The sequence below is a fragment of the Macaca nemestrina genome, chromosome 1 (genome assembly GCF_043159975.1).
Source record: "Macaca nemestrina isolate mMacNem1 chromosome 1, mMacNem.hap1, whole genome shotgun sequence".
Lineage (NCBI taxonomy): Eukaryota > Metazoa > Chordata > Mammalia > Primates > Cercopithecidae > Macaca > Macaca nemestrina.
This window is the reverse complement of record NC_092125.1, coordinates 158,023,332-158,037,058: the sequence shown is the minus strand read 5'-3', so window position 1 is coordinate 158,037,058 and position 13,727 is coordinate 158,023,332. Positions and strand designations below refer to the sequence as shown.

Genomic DNA, 13,727 nt, shown 5'->3' with positions numbered 1-13,727 from the left:
GTGATTTCTGAACACAGCAGCTCCTCTTTTCTTTCCACCGTGACTGGAGGCAGTCTGAGTCCCTCACCAGAAACAGAGGCTGATGCAATGCTTCTTGTATAGCCTGCGGTGGTAATTTAAAAATTACCCATCCTCGGGTGTTCCTTTATAGTAAATGCAAATAGACCAAGACATCCAGTTATATGCAAAAGGATACTGAGCATTCTCTTCCAGGCTTCAGGAGCCGCGGATTACAGTGCAGACATGGTCAAGTCCAAGAACCACACCACACAAAACTGGTCCCGAATATGGCACAGAAATTGCCTCAAGAAACTCCAATCACAAAGATATGAATCTCTTAAGGGGTGGACCCCAAGTTCCTGAGGAACATGCGCTTTGCCAAGAAGCACAACAAGAAGGGCCTAAAGAAGATGCAGGCCAACAATGCCAAGGCCATGAGTGCACATGCCGAGGCTATCAAGGCCCTCGTAAAGCCCAAGGAGGTTAAGCCCGAGATCCCAAACGGTGTCAGCCACAAGCTCCATCAACTTGCCTACGTTGCCCACTCCAAGCTTGGGAAGCATGCTCGTGCCCACATTGCCAAAGGGCTCAGGCTGTGCTGGCCAGAGATGGCCAAGGCTAAGGATCAAACCGAGGCCCAGGCTGCAGCTCCAGCTTGAGTTCCAGCTCAGGCTCCCAAAGGTGCCCAGGCCACTACAAAGGGTTCAAAGTAGAGATCTCCATCTGCCAATACAAGGACAGAAGGACTGGTGTGACCCGCCCTGCACTGCCGTCTGCAGAGGGCTGGTGTCCTCCTGTGCTATTTGTACAAATAAACTTGAGGCAAGATTTGTTTAAAAAAAAAAAAAAAAAAAAAAAGCGTATTGCCATATTGCCTGTTGAGATCTGACAAATTATTCTTGGCCACAATGTATTAAAAAGTAACACTCCTCCCCTATCCCCCCCAAAAAAAAGTACGGATTTTTAAAGTCTGAAGGTATCAAGGAAACGTTCTAATTTAGCCTCTTATTTAAATGAAGCCTTTCACTACAGTGATTTTCTAAGTTTATAATTTAGAAAACAGAATCCTCTCCCATCATTTCCTTTTCTCTACAATTTATCTGGTAAGGAATCTGGGCTCTTCATTATTCATTATTGCACGAGCTGGACTCGGTAGCAATCAGGAAACAGCTTCATTTTTCTCCCATCACTGCATTCAAACATTCTATCAGGTCTCTCCTCCTCTAGCCTTGACAGTGTCTCTTTCAGATTTCTTTTCATGATAACAATTTTGTCATCCAGTATTAAAAAGTTCAGTCTTACCTAACTCAAAGCATTAATCTAATACTTGATTTGGAGCGTCCCCTCCTGTCAGCTCAGGAATGGCTCCAGTGTGAGGGGAAGAGAAGCTGTGAGAAGACACAAGGGAGGACTCTGTTCTGGTTTTTTATATTCCTTTCTTCTCTCCCTATCCCACCCTCAACCTTGCCCTTTCATTTCTGAATCCTGGGAGATGGCAGGAATCAAAAGAGGAGCTAATTTATAATTCTCATTTGACTATCAGATGCCCTCCATCATAGCATCCTTCCAAATATTAGATCTCATTAAGTACATTTGCAGATTCTTCAGAGACTCTCAACAAGTTCCTATGCCCCACACGTTTCTTTCAATAGACAATGAGCTCTTTAGCCGACCGCTCAGAATCACCCCCACATCTCAGCTTTGCCCCAGTAGGCAGCCCTCTTAGGGTCCACTTGACTCACAGGAAGTACAAGGGACGTGCAACTTGACAAACTGCTGACTCCTTCCTCCTTGCCCTGCAGTCAAAGGCAGCTCTATTTTGATTTCTATCCTTTGTCTTTTCCAGAAGAGAAGCAGAGACCTATTATTATCACACTTTGCTTCAAATTATGGAGAGTCACATAACAGTTTCTCTCAAGAGAAAACTCACTTTCTGCTCAGCTAGATGCAAGGGGAAACCCCACTGGTTTTTGTAATTTGGCAAACATCCAGTCAGGGACTGAGATGACATTCTACCATTTTGTAGATGACCATAACCTCTATACGCAGGACTCTTGCGGCTTCCCAACACGTGATTTGGTGGTGAGAGAAGCATCTGCCTCCCTTCCCTGTAAAAGAGGTCTGAATAGAACAGAGGCAGATCACAGACCAGTTGGTGATCTGGCCAATTTTCAGTAATTCCTATGGAATTGGATCCAGCACCAGTCTCTGAAGTATGGAGGAGATTGTCACTCAGTGTCCCAAGCTTTGAGGTCTCAAATTCTAAGACAAGAGGACATCTCCCATTCCACATGTTCTTATAGATTCAAAGTGGCTTTTTTTTTTTTTTTTTTTTTTTTTTTTGAGACGGAGTCTCGCTCTGTCACCCAGGCTGGAGTGCAGTGGCCGGATCTCAGCTCACTGCAAGCTCCGCCTCGCGGGTTTACGCCATTCTCCGGCCTCAGCCTCCCGAGTAGCTGGGACTACAGGCGCCCGCCACCTCGCCCGGCTAGTTTTTTGTATTTCTTAATAGAGACGGGGTTTCACCGTGTTAGCCAGGATGGTCTCGATCTCCTGACCTCGTGATCCGCCCGTCTCGGCCTCCCAAAGTGCTGGGATTACAGGCTTGAGCCACCGTGCCCGGCCCAAAGTGGCTTTTTAATAAAGTATCTTAAATGAAAATTTATCTTTCTGAATTGCCACCCAACTAACTGGGGAGGAGAAATCCAAAATAAAGGGCTTAAGAACCTCACTCCAAGTGGCTCTCTCCCTTTACAATGAAACTGTCCTTTTGAGTTTCTGTGATCTAATCTATGTGGAAAGGGCATAAGGCAAAGGTAATTAAAAGGTTCATGAGAGCAAGAGCAGTGCAGCATTATCCTAACTGTATTCTTCCTGGTGTGAATAAATTAATCTGTTTCAGCCACTACCCTGGCAAACTAGTCCAGGTACTGTATCACACTAGAACATAAAAACCCTTACATAGTAAAAGTGGTAAATGTATTCTGAATTAACAATGAATTAGGACACTGTCAGTATTTCTACTAGCTAATTAGAAAAGCTAGAGTCCTTATATTTGGAAGATGGATTCACTGACACTTTCTTTAGGATTTAGGAACATAAAATCAAACCATAAATACTGTGTTTGCTTTTGGGGGTTTTGTGGGGGGTCGTTTTGGGATTTTCGTTTGTTTGTTTAGTATTTTTGAGACTGAGTTTTGCTCTGTTGCCCAAGCTGGAGTGCAGTGGTGAGATCTCGGCTCATTGCAAGTTCAAGCGATTCTCATGCCTCAGCCTCCCAAGTAGCATGTGCCACAATATTTATCTGAATAATTAGGAGCATAAAGCCAGACTCGTTAATCATCCAATGCCAGTAAGTATTAGATGAATAAATAAATCAATGAAATACTTTTTCAGTTTTATACTATGTCAGAAACCATAGTCAAATTATGCATCCTGTCGAAGCCTCAATTTTCATGTATGTAAAATACACAAAAAGAATACCCACTTCAGTGATTCTCAATCACAGTACATATTCAAAACCAAATAGTTTCTGATTCGGTAGGTCTGAGGCAAGACCTGGACAATTGCATTTAAGCTTCATGAGTATTTGGAAACTGACCCACGGCTGAGAACAACTATGCTCCCTCTGAGGGCTGTTGTGAGGATTAAATGAGACACTGTCTGAAGGCATTTCATGTATTAGCACATGCTTAATACATATAAATATATAGATTATACCCTTCTTTTATAACACTTTATACATATTTATTCAGTAAATTATATAATACATTTAAGAATTAATAAGCAAATTATTAAAGCAGTGGTTCTCAAACTTCAGCACGATTCTAATGGGGGACTCATAAAATACAAATTGACAGACCCCACCCTCAGAGCTTCTTCTGACTCAGTAGATCTGAGAGGAAGCTCAAGAATTGCCTTTCCAACAAGTTCCCAGGTGATGCCGGTCCAGGGATGACACTTTGAGAACCACTACCTAACAAAAATTTTAATCATATTTGTGATGGCTCATTTTATGGGTCAACTTGACTGGTCCATAGAGTGACCAGATACTTGGTTAAACATTATTCTGGGTGTATCTATGAGGGTGTTTCTGGATGAGATTAACATTCAAATCTGTAGGCAAAATTAAGTAGATTGTCCTGCCTAATATGGGTGTGCATCATCCAATCCTTTAGAGGCCTGAATAGAACAAAAAGGAGAAGTAGGGGAGAATCTTTGAGCTGGGACGTCAGTCTTTTGCATTCAGACTGGAACTATACCACCAACCACTCTTCTGGGTCTCCAGTTTGCAGACAGTAGATAGGGGATTTCTCAGTCTCCAAAATCACAAGAGCCAATGCCTCATAAATCTCTTTCGGTATGTGTGTGTGTATATATATATATATATACACATATATATATATGTGGGTGTGTTTGTGTGTATCTATCTGTGTGTGTGTGTCCTACTGATTCTGTTTCTCTGGCGAACTCTACTACAATATCTAAGAAATTATGTACATATAAAATTTGAAATGATAGGCAGAAAATACAATATCAAAATGCGATATTTTAGATGTCTGGAGGTTAATTTTTTTTTGTTTGGTGACTTGAAATATAGTCTCATATGATTACTCCCTTCTCAACAAGGCCTTAACTGACACCTTTCCCCTAGGGTGAATGGGAAGACTACACCTTTGCAGTTCCATTATACCGTATATTGACTTAAGATATATGATAGCACTTAACAGCCTTGAATTGAAATGGACTAATAAGGCATTACTTCCTATCTTTAATAGAAAGCAAAGTCCTTGAAGGCAGAAATCAGATCATAGTTATCTATGTACCCCAAGGGTCTAGCACAGTGCCTGCAGACAGTCAATAAAATGCTTAATGAATGCATGAAATAGAGTGAATTACTCTACTCAATTTGGAATAGAGTAAGTTTTGCGATTTTTTTTTAAGTCTTATGGTAACTCCATGGGAAACTCTAGATGTAGATAGAGTCATCTCTCAGTTCTTTTATTAAAGCAGTGGTTCTCAAAATGCAGAGCTGGGGCAGGCTGGTATGCCCTAGAAGGCGTTTGGCTATGTCAGGAGACATTTTTGTATGTCACAACTGAAGAGGGTCCTAAAAACATCTAACGAATGAAAGTCAGGGATGCTGCTAAACATCCTGCAATGCCCAGGACAGCCACAGACAACAAAACGTTCAGCCCAAAATGTCAAAGGTGCCTAGGTTGGGAAACTCAGCATTAGAGGAATGTAACTGAGCTAATTAAGCAAGGGTCCTAACCCTTCTGCCATCACCCTCCTAAACAAATGTTCGGCCTTAAGTAAAAGAATATCAATAGCAGCAACTTACACGTGTATAACAATTTGTTTTACAGATAACATTTTGCAACCTGGGGCTCAAGGTCACAAGGGCTCAAGTTAGTGGTAGATTAGGAGTAAAATGTATTCTTACCCTGAGCCAAACACTCTTAAACACTTTCTTCTTAACTCCTGGCCAGTTCATTCATCATTTAATCTGAACCTCATCAGTAGCTGCTTAATCACTGCTTTGTCATGTTACCTCAATTTCTGAGCCTAGACAAGACCATCTGTGTCAAGAGATCCCTTTCTTCCAGTTGTTGTTTTGGTAATAAATTTTTATGATTTTCTTTAATTCAGTTATGTGGCTTAGCTCTTTTTCACATTAGGCCTCTTTTAAAATATATATTAATTCTAATACAAAACATTTTGCAATAAAGCCTGATTGAAAGATAATGAAATGGCATCTTTCACAGTCAAGAGCAAGACAAACAACCAGTTGTGACCTTCCCTTTTTCCTTTTCAGTTGAGCCCTACATTGCATTCCAAAGCCCCTGCTCCTGGAACAGCCTCTGCAATCAACACAACCTCTTGGAGGTTTCACTGTCTCTGGCACTTGCAGGTTCCCTTGTTTTCACTCTCTCTCTGTGTTTCCTTGCTGTGAAAAACATGTTGACCATCAGGCATATGGCAGAATAATTGTATTTCAGGCAAGCCAATGTGGGAAACTGGAAGGCAAATCTAGTCATTTGTGGATATACACAGGACAAAGAAAAATGAGTATAGAAAAGCGAGGCTGTCCTGGAGGTAAGCTGAGGCTGAAGGTAATTTACTCAATAGAGCACCGTTGCTGTAAGACAAAGCAAACTTTGGCTATGCTGCAGCACTATCATATCCAAAACAGTGGAGTTAGGAGAAGGAAGGAAAGAAGGGATGAAGGAAAGAAGAAGGGATGAAGGGAGGGAAGGAGGGAGGGAGGGAGGGAGGGAGGGAGGGAGGCAACAGGGAGAAAGAAAGGGATGGAGTAAAAGAGAAGGGGAAATGGAATGAGCATTTATTGAATACCCACTATATATAACTTTGCTATTTGTTACGTCATTTAATCCTCACCGTAGTCCTGTAAGGTAGGTAATACTGTCTCCATTTTTTTCAGATAAGGAGAGTGAAGTTGAAAGAGGTTAAGTAATGTGCCCAAAATCACAGAGCTGGGATTGGATCTGTCCAATCCAAAAGTCCAAAAAAAAAAAAAAAAAAAAGAAAAGAAAAGAAAAAAAAGAAAATGGTTAGGTTCTGGAAAGATGTGGGGGGTTTTTTGTCCCCACATCCAGAGATAGATGTTTTCAAAAAATTTTTTAAAACATATTAAGAAAAATCATTTGGGGAACATTGTACCTGGCATGATAGAAAACTGAATTGAGATATGGGATTGTTCTTCCTGAAATAAGATATCTGATTGGTATACTTACTTCATAAAGGTTTTTTAAAACAATAGATAATATTTTTTACATTTATTTCTTTCACAAATAATTGGAAACACTAAGTGAAAGGCACTGTGCTAATCACCACTGAAGGTATAACTACGAACAAGACATGAAATTCACAGTCTAGTAGAGAAGAAAAGTAAACATGCAATTACAATAGAGTTTGATAAATATTGTAACAAGTGAAACCTCAAGGAGGTATGGGAACAAGTTAATACTGACAAAGAGTAATGCCAGAGTTTCAGGTTGAGGCTTAAGGCATGAGTAAGCAAAGTGAAAACCCCTTTCTTCCACAAAGGAAGTTAAAAGTCAACGTTAAGTTTGGAGGAACTGCATATGCATGTGCACGCACACTCTCTCTTTCTCTCTCTCTCTCTCTCTCAAACAATACTCTAATTCCAGACAATAAAAGAAAGACCTCTGCCACTTAATCTGCCATGTCATTCATGAAAACAGAGCTAATTCCATAGCATGCGGTAAAAAGCAGCATTGGACTAAAAGCCAGATCTGAATTTTCATCTAGGCTTGCCTGAGTGCTGGCTATGTGACTGTGGGAAAGTTAAGTTTAACTTCCCTGATAAGTTTCCTTATCTGCTAAGAGAGTTAAGCTAAACCATTTTTAAGTCTCTCCCACTTTTAACACTCTCTGTAGTTCTAACTCTAATGACTACTCAATGACATAGTGTAGCTTGCTAATCAGAAATTTGTTTGATAAACTCTCTTAGAACTTTAGACTTTTGAATATTTATGGAGAAAGAGAGCAAGATGGTGTAATGGAAAGCTCTACCCATTGTCCTGCCAGCAAGAATATCCAATTAACAACTATCTACACAGAAACAACACCCTCATAAGAACCAAGAACCAAAAGTCAAGCAAGCACACATAGTATCTGGTTTTACCTTCATATCACTGAAAGCAGCACTAAAGAGATAGAAAAAATAGTCCTGAGTCACCAATGCCACCCTGCCCCCACCTCTGCCCCCACCTCTGGCAGCAACTGTGTGGTGCTGAGGGCATCTCTGTGTGCTAGGGGAGAGAGAACACAGCAATTGGGAGGCATTGAACTCAGCGATGTTCTGTGAGAGCAGAAAGGAAAACCCAGATCAAACTCAGCTGATGCCCCCTGCAGAGGGAGCATTTAAACTAGCCCTAGCTGGAGGGGAAGTGTCCATCTCAGCAGTCTGAACCTGAGTGCCTGCAAACCTCACCACCTAGCGCCAAAGTGCTCTTGGTCTCTAAATAAATGTGAAAGGCAGTCTAGGCCATAAGGACTGCAACTCCACAACTCGTAGGCAAGTCCTAGGGATGAAATAGGCCCAGAGACAGTGGATTGGGGGGCACACGATGTACTGAGGCACCAGCTGGGGTAGCCAAGGGAGTGCTGGCATCACCCTTCCCCTAACCCCTGACTGCTCAGCTCCGGGCTCAAAAAGAGACCCCTTCCTTCCGCTTGAGGACAGAAGAGGGAAGACTGAGGAGGATTTTTGTCTTGCATCTTGGATACCAGTTTAGCCACAGAAGGATAGGTCAGCATCATGAAGCTCTGTTCTAGGCCCTAGCTGGCAGATGACAATTCTAGACATACCCTGGGCCAGAAGGGAATCTGCTGCCTAAATGGAAAAAAATCCAGTCTTGCCAGCATTCATCACCTGCTAATTACCTAAATAACCAGCAGTGATACCCAGGCACTGCATCATGGCCTTGGTAAGCCTCTAAGACTTGCTGACTTCAACTACCAACACTGCCACAGAAGGATACAGCACCGGTGGGCTCTTGGGGTCCCCAATTCCAGGATTTGACTCTTGGATAGCATTTCTGAACCTGCCCTGGGGCAGAGGGGAGCCCACTGCCCTGAGAAGAGTCTAGTCTCAGGCTAAACAGTATTCACACAAGCTGACCTAAGAGTCCTTGGGCCTTAAGGGAACATGGCTGATAGTCTGGCAGTACTTCTCATGGCCAGGGGTGGTGGTGGCTGTGGGGTGAGGTTCCTCTGTCTTTGTAAAAGGGTAAGGAAGAGTGGGAAGGACTACATCTTGCAGTTTGAGTGCCAGCTCAGCAACAATAAATAGAAAATCAGGTAGACTCATAAGGTTTTGGACTCTAGTGCCTGACTCCCAGACAGCACTTCTGAACCCACCTGGAGCTTAGGGGACCTTGGTACCCTGAAGGGAAGGAGGCAGGCTTTGCCACCTGCTGATTTTAGAGCCCCAGGGCCTTGAGTGAAGCTAGGCAGTATCCAGGGAGTAGTTACAGCAGGACTTTGGCAAGACCCAGCGCTGGGCTAGCTTCAGGACTGACTCAGAGCAGTCATACTGGTGGTGGCCACAGGAGCTTCAGGTGGCTCAGAACAGACAGAGAGAGACTGTATGTTTGGGAGAAAGTAAGGCAAATAAACAAGAGTCTCTGCCTGGTAATCCAGAGAATTATCCTGAATCTTATTTAAGACTAACAAGATTGTACCTCTATTAGTCTGCAAGAACCACAGCATTACTGGGCTTAGAGTGCCCCCTAAGGTGGGAGAAAGTGAGAGAAATCACCTTCACTAAAAGGAAGACAAGAAGGAAACATAAAACAATCAGAAAACAAATAACAAATGGCATGAGTAAGTTCTTACTTAACAATAACATTAAATGTAAATAGACTAAACTCTCCAATCAAAAAACATAGAGCGGTTAAACCCACTTGATCACGGTGGAGTATCTTTTTGATATGCTGATGGATTTGATTGCCTAGTATTTTGTTAATAATTTTTGCATCTATGTCCATCAGGGATATTGTTCTGTAGTTTCCTTTTTTTGTTATGTCTTTTTTTGGTTTTGGTATCAAGGTGATAACAAAGACAAGTAAAAAATGGAAAACTACAGGGCAATATCTCTGATGAATATTGATGCAAAATACTCAACAAAATACTAGCAAACCAAACTTAATACATTAGAAAGATCATTTATAATGACCAAGTGGGATTTACCCCTGGGATGCAAGAATAGTTCAAAATATGCAAATCAAGCACTGTGATACATCATATCAACAGAATGAAGGATAAAAATCATATGATCATTTCAATTGATGCTGAAAAAGCATTTTATAAAAGTCAACATCCTTTCATGACTTAAAAAAAATCCTCCAAAAACTGAGGATAGAAGGAACACATCTCAACATAATAATAGCCACATATGACAGATCCACATCTAGTATCTACTGAATGGGGAAAAACCAAAAGCCTTTCCTCTAAGATATGGGACATGACAAGGATGCCCACTGTCAACACTGTTATTCAACATAGTACTGGAAGTTCTAGCCAGAGCAATCAGACAACAGAAAAATATAAAGGGCAACCAAATTGGAAAGGAAGAAGTCAAATTATCCTTGTTTGCAGATGATATGATCTTATATTTGGATAAACCTAAAGATTCTATTAGAAAACTATTAGAGCTGATAAATTCAGTAAAGTTTCAGGATACAAAATTAACATAAAAATCAGTAACATTTCCATATGCTAACAGTGAACAATGCAAAAAAGAAATTTAAAAAGTAATCTCATTATAATAGCCACACATAAAATTAAATACTTAGGAATTAACCAAAGAAATGTAAGACCTCTAAAACGAAAACTATAAAATACTGATGAAAGAAATTGAAGAGGACACCAAAAAATTGAAATATATGAATATTGTTAAAAGGTCCATACTATGAAAAGCAATCTACAGATTCAATGCAATCCCTATCAAAATAACAATGACATTCTTCAAAGAAATAGAAAAAACAATCCTAAAATGTATATGAAACCACAGAAGACCCAAAATAGCCAAAGCTATCCCAAGCAAAAAGAACAAAACTGGAGGAATCACATTACCTGATTTCAAATTATACTACAGAGCTACAGTAAGTAAAACAGCATGGTACTGGCATAAAAGTAGACACATAGAGTAATGGAACAGAATAGAGAACGCAGAAATAAATCTACACACCTGCAGTGAACTCATTTTCAACAAAGGTGCCAAGAATACCTACTGGGGGAAAGTGATTCTCCTCAACAAATAGTGCTGGGAAAACAGGATACCTATATACAGAAGAATGAAACTAGATGCCTATCTCTCATCATATATACAAATCAAATCAAAATGGATTAAAGAAATCTAAGACCTCAAACCATGAAACTACTACAAGAAAACATCTGGAAAACTCTCCAGGACATTGGTCTGGACAAAACTTTCTTGAGCAATACCCCACAAGCACAAGCAACCAAAGTAAACATGTACAAATGGGATCATATTAAGTTTAAAAGTTTCTACACAGCAAAGGATACAATCAATAAACTAAAGAGATATCCTACAGAATGGGAGAAAATATTTACAAGCTACCCCTCTGACAAGGGATTAATAACCAGAATACACAAGGAACTCAACTCTAGAGGAAAATGTCTATTAATCCAATCAAAACATGGGCAAAAGATTTGAATTGACATTTCTCAAAAGAAGACACAGAAATGGCAAACAGGCATATGAAAAGTTGTTCAAAACCATTGCTCATCAGAGAAATACAAATCAAAACTAAAATAAGATATCATCTCACCTCGGTTAAAATAACTTATATCCAAAAGACAGGCAATAATAAGTGTTGGCATGGATGTGGAGAAAAGGGAACCCTTGAACACTTTTGGTGGGAATTAGTACAACCATGAAGAAGAACAGTTTGGAAGTTCCTCAAAAAACTAAAAGTTGAGTTACTATATGATCCAGCAATCCCACTGCTAGATATATATCCAGAAGAAAGGAAATTAGTATATCAAAGAGATATATGCACTCTTATGTTTTTTGCAGCATTGTTAACAACAGTTAACATTTGGAAGCAACCTAAGTATCCATCAACAGATGAATGGATAAAGAAAATGTGGAACATATACACAATGGAGTAGTATTCAGCCATAAAAAAGGATGAGATCCTGTCATTTGCAACAACATAGATGGAACTGGGGATTATTATGCTAAGTGAAATAAGCAGGCACAGAAAGACGAGCGTCACATGTTCTCACTTATTCATGGGATCTAAAAATCAAAATAATTGAACTCATGGAGATAGAGAGTAGAAAGAGTTACCAGAGGCTGAGAAGGGTAGTCGGGAGATGGAGGGAAGTGGGGATAGTTAATGAGTACAAAAAAATAGAAAGAATTAATAAGACATACTATTTGATAGCACAACAGGGTGACTATACATTTTAAAATAAGAAAAAAATGTAACTGGATTGTTTGTAACTCAGTGGATAAATGCTTGAGAGGATGAATACCCTATACTTCATGATGTGCTTATTTCACATTGCATGCCTACATTAAGACATCTCACATACCCCATAAATACATACACCTACTGTGCACCCACAGGAATTAAAAATAAATAAAACACTTTAGATCTTTACATTGAGACTATTTCAAGTTGCATCATTTAAAAACTATACTGAGCCCAAGTCACATGAATTTTACAACCAATATTAAAGAAGGTAAGAAAAACTGACATCATAAATGGAGATATATCAGCTTTTAAAAAAAATCCCAAAATGAAGTTCTGAAGGGAAAAAAAAAGAACATGTTTAAATATAGCATGACAGTATTCTAAGCCAGATCCAAATGTCAGTAGTGTCTCCAAATGAAATGTTAAAAGAATTACCCAATTTTGTATTATATTATCTGACTGCTTACACAGTAGAAAAATAGTAAGACTAAAAAAGTTAGAAAAGCTGAATTTTGGTCTTAATATTATTTTATTCATTGGTCAGCATTTTTTAAACTATCAGTATGTCAACTGTAAAATGGCATTCAAAATTTTAATGAAATCATCAAGTGATATGTAAATTGATAGTAAGCAACAGAAATTCTATGCTTTCTTATCATTAGAAATAGGAAAATTAACATTTTCAAATTTTCTCTGCCTTTTGAAAATTAATTAGCTAACATTTATGAAGTTTTTATACCTTGGAAGAAAACTAATGTTGTAATAGAAAAAGGCAGAGGGAAGATAGTACCTTTTTTTAAATCATGTTAGTAAAAAAGAAAGATTATTAAACTAACGATGTTAACCAGTAACAACCTGAAAATAAAGTCAATATTTATTTGTTTTCACAAACAATTAATGAGGGTGGATAAAGTCAATATTTCAGTGTATATTTTGCCCCTGATTTCAGTAAAACATATAAGGCTGAAAACAAATTATAAATTCATTTTAAAACCCATACAATTATATTTGGTATTACAATTCTGAAGTATTTAGTGTGACCACTTTCAATAAATTACTTTTTGTTAACCAAGACTAACCCAAAACAAGAAAATACATCAAAAGAAGAAAGAAAGGGAGGTAAGGAGGGAGAAAGGGAAGGAAAGATACCTCTTCAAATGCTTCAGAAATAATTCTAGAGTAATGAGTTTTAAAGATTCCAAATGTGGAAAAGTCATCTATTAAGTATTAACTAGAGACTAATTCCAGGTTGACAGTGATGTATTCTCTGGAAAAGACTTTGCCTAAGGGCAGCTTTTCAGACTTTATTCACACACACACATCCCATCCCCTTGTCTATATTTTTAAATCAGAAATTTTCCTGCCCAAAGCATACCAGATTTCAATATTTCAAAAACATCTCAAAGGCCCTGACCCATAAATTATTTATTCCCTGTGGATCATAGAACCAACTTTTTCACTACAAAAAAAACTTTTGATTAGTTAGATAGTTCCCTATTTGAAATCTGAAAGAAATGAAAACCATAAGAGTTAATTGATTCTCCAGAAATAGACTCATGGTATTGATTATTCATGCATGATCTGAAAACTCTTACTACTACAGAAAGAAGCAGTATCTACTCTGAACTATGTCTGTAAATTTCAGCTCACTGACTGGCACCAGTAATCTTCCATTCATTTGCATAATTTTTTAAAACTTAATCTTAAAACTCATTATGTGTTCATTTA

At 39.1% G+C, this 13,727-nt stretch overlaps 1 protein-coding gene and 1 pseudogene across 11 annotated transcripts in view; one reads left to right on the top strand and one right to left on the bottom strand.

Moving 5' to 3' along the window:
• LOC105482661 (solute carrier family 44 member 5) overlaps positions 1-13,727 on the bottom strand; it is a 531,652-nt gene that overhangs the window by 374,526 nt on the left and 143,399 nt on the right. The window lies entirely within an intron of this gene.
• Positions 244-713, top strand: LOC105482660 (large ribosomal subunit protein eL29-like; annotated as a pseudogene).